The sequence below is a fragment of the Apostichopus japonicus genome, chromosome 2 (assembly GCF_037975245.1).
Source record: "Apostichopus japonicus isolate 1M-3 chromosome 2, ASM3797524v1, whole genome shotgun sequence".
Lineage (NCBI taxonomy): Eukaryota > Metazoa > Echinodermata > Holothuroidea > Aspidochirotida > Stichopodidae > Apostichopus > Apostichopus japonicus.
In genome coordinates this window covers 27,709,138-27,714,796 of record NC_092562.1, presented here as the reverse complement: position 1 = coordinate 27,714,796, position 5,659 = coordinate 27,709,138, and positions in this window count along the sequence as shown.

Below are 5,659 nucleotides of genomic sequence, written 5' to 3'. Positions count from 1 at the left end.
GTTTGCGATTTTTGCACAGGGGAGCGATAGCTCCCACTAGTCTATGGAACGCGAATATGGAACGCGAAAAGGGCAACCATATTTCGCTGTCTAAACTAAAGTTGTTGCTGCTGTTTTATCATGTTGTTGCTCAAACTTACATTGTCGTCTAAGCTTACGTTGTTGTCTAAACTAACGTCGTTGTCTAAACTTGTCTAAACTAACGTTATTGCCAATCACGTGATGTAAAAAATATGGGCATTTCGCGCGAAATTCGACTTGCGCTGTATATACATACGCGTCCTTAATTTACTGACCAATTACGAAATAGTCAGTAAGATTGACACATATCCCGACCCAATTGCAAGCCGGTTAACGCTCTCCACCATGCTACATACATGAGCTGACCCCGCCCAGTTGCTCTTCTAGTAACTTCCCGTATATGCGAAGAACCAAGGCGGCCTTGTCCACAGGACTGTTTTCCTAAACCCAGGCAGCAAGAACGTACGAAGATCTAGAGAGGACATGGTTAAAAAAAAAAAAATTATTACGTACGTACGTAATAATACTACGTACGTACGTAATAATTATCACGTACGAACGTGATAATACTACGTACGTACGTAATAATGTCACGTAGGTACGTCATATTACTACGTACGTACGTCATAATGACTACGTACGTACGTGATAATTACTACGTACGTACATAATAATTACTACGTACTTATGTAGGGATTATCACGTACGTATTTAATAATTATAACGAATGTAGGCCTACGTATACGTATGTGTTTAGTGATATAGCCTATGTTAACACTTGTCTAACGTAAGCGAGCCTACGTTATATACTGCGGGTGATACATCTTCATATCAAAGATGGAGAGGGATGAACTTGTTCGTATGTACATTAATTTAGGGTTTAGCCAGAAGGAAATCCTTTATTAATTACTTTGACAGCAAAGCATCGGATAATAGTTAGGCGAAAGACATCTCAGGCGCATTCTGAGGAGCATTTTCTTGTATCGCATGAAACATTCAGACATTGTGGATGTGGAGATTTTTATACTGTGGCAAGCCTAAGCACATACATTCCTGTGGTGTTAGTCGAACGAACGTACCAATTGTCTGTCTCCGGCATTTTTTAGTTAACTATAAGTATAAGCTTCACTTCTGTGGTATACGTATCTTGCATGTTGACAAATATGTTACAGTATGTACGTACCGCGAACCGCCACTTCTTACTATCTTCAGTATAGAACGTAAAATTATCACGTACCGTACGTACGTGATAAATATTACGTACGTACGTAATATTTATTACGTACGTACCTTATAAATATTGCGTACGTACGTAATAAATATTACGTACGTACGTAATATTTATTACGTACGTACCTTATAAATATCACGTACGTACGTAATAATTTTTTTTACCATGTCCTCTCTAGATCTTCATAAGAACCAACCCCTGCGTATAGTAATCATATGAAGCCCACGTGGTAAAGCAATTGTTGAACAGCGCCAGTGGCAACAACGTAAGTTTAGACAACGAAATCAGTTTGCCCTTTTCGCGCGTCCACGCGCGAAAAGGGCAAACTGATTTCGTTGTCTCATCTAAGTTTGTTGTTGCCTAAACTAAAGTTGTTGCTGCTGTTTTACCATGCTGTTGCTCAAAATGTCTAAAATTCCGTTAAACTTAGCAACGAAATCAGTTGCCCTATTCGCGTTCCATAGACTAGAGGGAGCAATCGCTCCCCTGTGCATAACTTCAAGTTTGCTAGATAAATCATAGATATTCCGGCGTCATACCACAATTGGAGCAGTGAATTGATTCCCCTAAAATGTGTTTATTGTCGGGAAAGGTGTAAATGGACCCAAACGAATATTATTTTTTTGTTTACATAACAACGGCATTAAAGACAACATTGCTTTCATAATATAACTGTTTGTTGCTTTTTTATGTTTTAAAAAAACACTTCTATATGCACTCAATTTTGCCATTGCTATTGAACTAACTTATTACGGAATGTCACGGTTCACTTGTAAATCCAGTCGATTTACACAGAGATTACAGTAACTACTGTAGATCTTACCACAGTAAGTTTTTACCACAGTAAAAGCTGTATTTTGCTGACAAATCTGATAAATCGGTAGCATGTGATATTAGGTTTCGCAGTAAGAACTGAGGATATGTGTAATCCCAACATATCCCAAGAACTTTATTTGTTGGAATTACACATATCATCATTTCTTACTGTAATCCTAATAGCACATGCTACCGATTTATAGCACGATCCAGTTTTTACTGGGATACAAAATATTAAAATTTACAGTAGTAACTGTGTTCTCTGTGCAGTGGCGTAGCTACGGGGGGGGGGGGGGGGAGGGGGTTCCTGGGGGGGGGCGACGCCCCCATGAAATAGGCTGCCCCCCCACTGGCTCCCCACTGGGAATGGGGTAAAAAAAATGTTGTAAAAAAAAACAAAAAAAAACTCATCAGTGCCATTCACTAATATTTTTTGTTCAATAATTTGGGAAATAGAGTTACACAATTTTCTCGTCTGCATCTGGCAGAATAAGAATAATACAATATCTGTAGTAATCATGAGAATGGTCACACAGCATGGCATGACAATGGTCGATGCGACGATTGCGACCATACACCACGAACCTTGTTGTGCTGCGCGATATCGATATCTACCAATACATGTAATCGGTCATCGATTGGCACAAAAACCCAGATTCTGATGACAGCTGCCTCAAGAAACCCAATAAATGGCCTAATTAGCACCGAGCCACCAATATGGACCATTACCGAAACATCGATGAGTGTTAGTCTTCCATCCCCTTCCTCTAATGCTATTTAAGTCCACATGTGGGCATATCCTGCAAACCTACCGGTAGCCCACAGGGAGAAAGGCCTTAACACCTTGAAACGACAAATGATGCCAACCATAGGCGTACGAGGCGGGGGGGGGGGGCAGGGGGCAGACTGCCCCCAAATTTCCAGAGGACAAGAAATTCGGGCAAAAGTCCTGAAAAATTCGGGCAGCCTAAGAGGAGAAAAAAAAAATATATATATATATATACATATATATATATATATATATATACCGGGGGAAAAAGGGGGCACGTGCCCCTCACCAACTTTTCCTCAGGTTAAAAATGTGCCCTTCTTTCTACATAAAAATTGAGGTGCCTCAAGTTAGCAAGAGGCCAGGGAACCAGAATGAACACTCTGGAAGGGCCGTTTCCGGCCATCTGAGGGGTTTGTAAAAACCAAAAATTTGCTAGCACGCTCCGCGCCAACCGATGGTGGCGCTCCGCTCAGATAGTCGTGCATACAACTTTGCAAATCCTGGCTAAGCCCGTGACTTTTAAAGAATTTCTGTGAGTCAAACTCAAAACATTTTCGAATGGAAAAAATTTGTTAAGGTATTAACAAGAAAAAAACTCTAATTCGGAAGTTTCCTACATTAGCAACTAGCATGATTTCACCTCATTTTGTCTCAAAAGAAAACTTATTCCTTGTTTCCCAATTTGCGCATTCAGGGGCGTAGCGAAGAGTTTTTTGTTGGGGGGGTGTGGAGAATTTGATTTGCCGACGGATCTGGAAGTGGTGACTGAAATGTGGGAGGGGTCTAAGGGGAGGGGGTGTCCCCCTCCCCTTTGGCAATTTTTTGGATTTGAAACGTCCTTAGATGCAATCTGGTGCATATTTTAAGTCAAATTTGAATTGCCGACGGAACTGGAAGTGGTGACTGAAATGGGGGAGGGGTTTAAGGGGAGGGGGTGTCCCCCTCCCCTTTGGAAAATTTTTAGTTTTGAAACGTCCTTAGATGCAATCTGGTGCATATTTTAAGTCAAATTTGATTTGCCGACGGATCTGGAAGTGGTGACTGAAATGGGGGAGGGGTCTAAGGGTAGGGGGTCTACCCCTCCCCTTTGGAAAATTTGTAGTTTTGAAACGTCCTTAGATGCAATCTGGTGCATATTTTAAGTCAAATTTGGCACGGAAGAAGCTCCCGTTCTCCTTTTCTCTATTCAGCTTTCCTTCTTTCTTCCCCTTCCGCTCTCTTCACCTTTTCTCCTTTTGCCGACAGACCCAAAATTTGCCGACAGCGACCAAATTATTGGGGGGGTGTGACACCCCCCCACACCCCCCGCTCGCTACGCCCCTGTGCGCATTGGATATTGCAGTGCTAGTATGCATATTTTCCTTGAGGGGGGTGGGGGGGGGCGTTGATGGAGTAATGTGTTTTAACAAATAAGATAATACAATAAGAGTTATAAAGGGTACTGGATATAAGGCTGCATCATTCCAATCGAATTTCTGCAAAGTGCCCTTTGATGTGCCCCGCCCCCCAGATTAAAAGTGCTTCCGCCGCCCTTGACCTGGATATCCCCGACATGAGTGTATAAAAGAAAACATTTTCTTTTTCATGGATGGTGGGGGGATTGCCTACAAGCCTAGAAGTACAGGTTTATCATATTCTTTGTTATATTTTCTACTTTTTTTGTGAGACAAATTGCAGTCTCACCCGACACAGCGACATTATCCCGCCTACGTGTCGTTGAACAATGTATGTTTTTCTGGAGGTAGCTGAATACTGTGTTAAAATAATAAATAAGGTAACTAAATATAGGAGCTTAAAAAATATACTGTCCCATTTTCCCCCTTCAAAGTGATGTTACCATTTTTTCTTCTTCTAATTTACCAAATTTTTGGGGAAGTGTAAATTTCTAAAACGTGAGGTCATAAAATAAAGAATGTTTAGATGCAACTTGCAAGGCCTCAGAAGTGCCGTTTCCGGCAACCTGAGAGGCATTGTGTGCCAAAAATTTTCTTGTACGCTACGCGCCAACCGATGGTGGCGCTCCGCTTAGATAGTGTCACGGGAACTTTCAGGCACAGAAAGTTCTGCCCCCCAAACTGAAATGGTCCCGTACGCCTATGATGCCAATTTCCCTCAAGTTAAAAGTCTGGCTGAGTTGGCAAGGCCAGTCAGCATGAAAGAGAAAAAAACTTGTTATTGCATTTCTGTCACCAAAGTTGCACATCTTTTTGGTTGCTATTTTGCCTCACTGGTGCCATCTCCTGCGATCTGGGGAGTGCTGAAATCTCAATTTTTTCTGTACGCTCCGCGCCAACCAAGGTGGCGCTCCGCTCAGATAGTAACCTCCGGCCCCCCCACAAGAAAGAACAGCCCCCCATGGCCCACTCAAAAAATCCTAGCTACGCGACTGTCTCTGTGTGTATCCAGTGGCGGAGCCTTCCATACAGTCAGGAGGGCAGATGCCCCCCCCCCCCCCTGACGGACTAAAATGTACCGCTGGCGCCCTTTTCAGCTTTTTACCACTTTTTACTTATTCGCGATTATTGACTTTTTTATTGCGCTCCCATCTACCTATTGACATTTGTCACATTATCTGCAAAGGCCGGGGGTCATTTCCGGCGATCTAGGGAGTATCTTTACTCCAAAAAAATCTGTACGCTCCGCGCCAACCAGTGGTGGCGCTCCGCTTAGATAGTGTCGAAAGCGCCCCTACAGACCATTCTCGCCCCACTTGACCAATACCCCTAGCTCCGCCACTGTGTCTATCGGGTGGTAAATCACATTTCTTGAGTTTTGCACCTACATTTATGGTAATTTATGGTGATATAAGGGATCAGTAG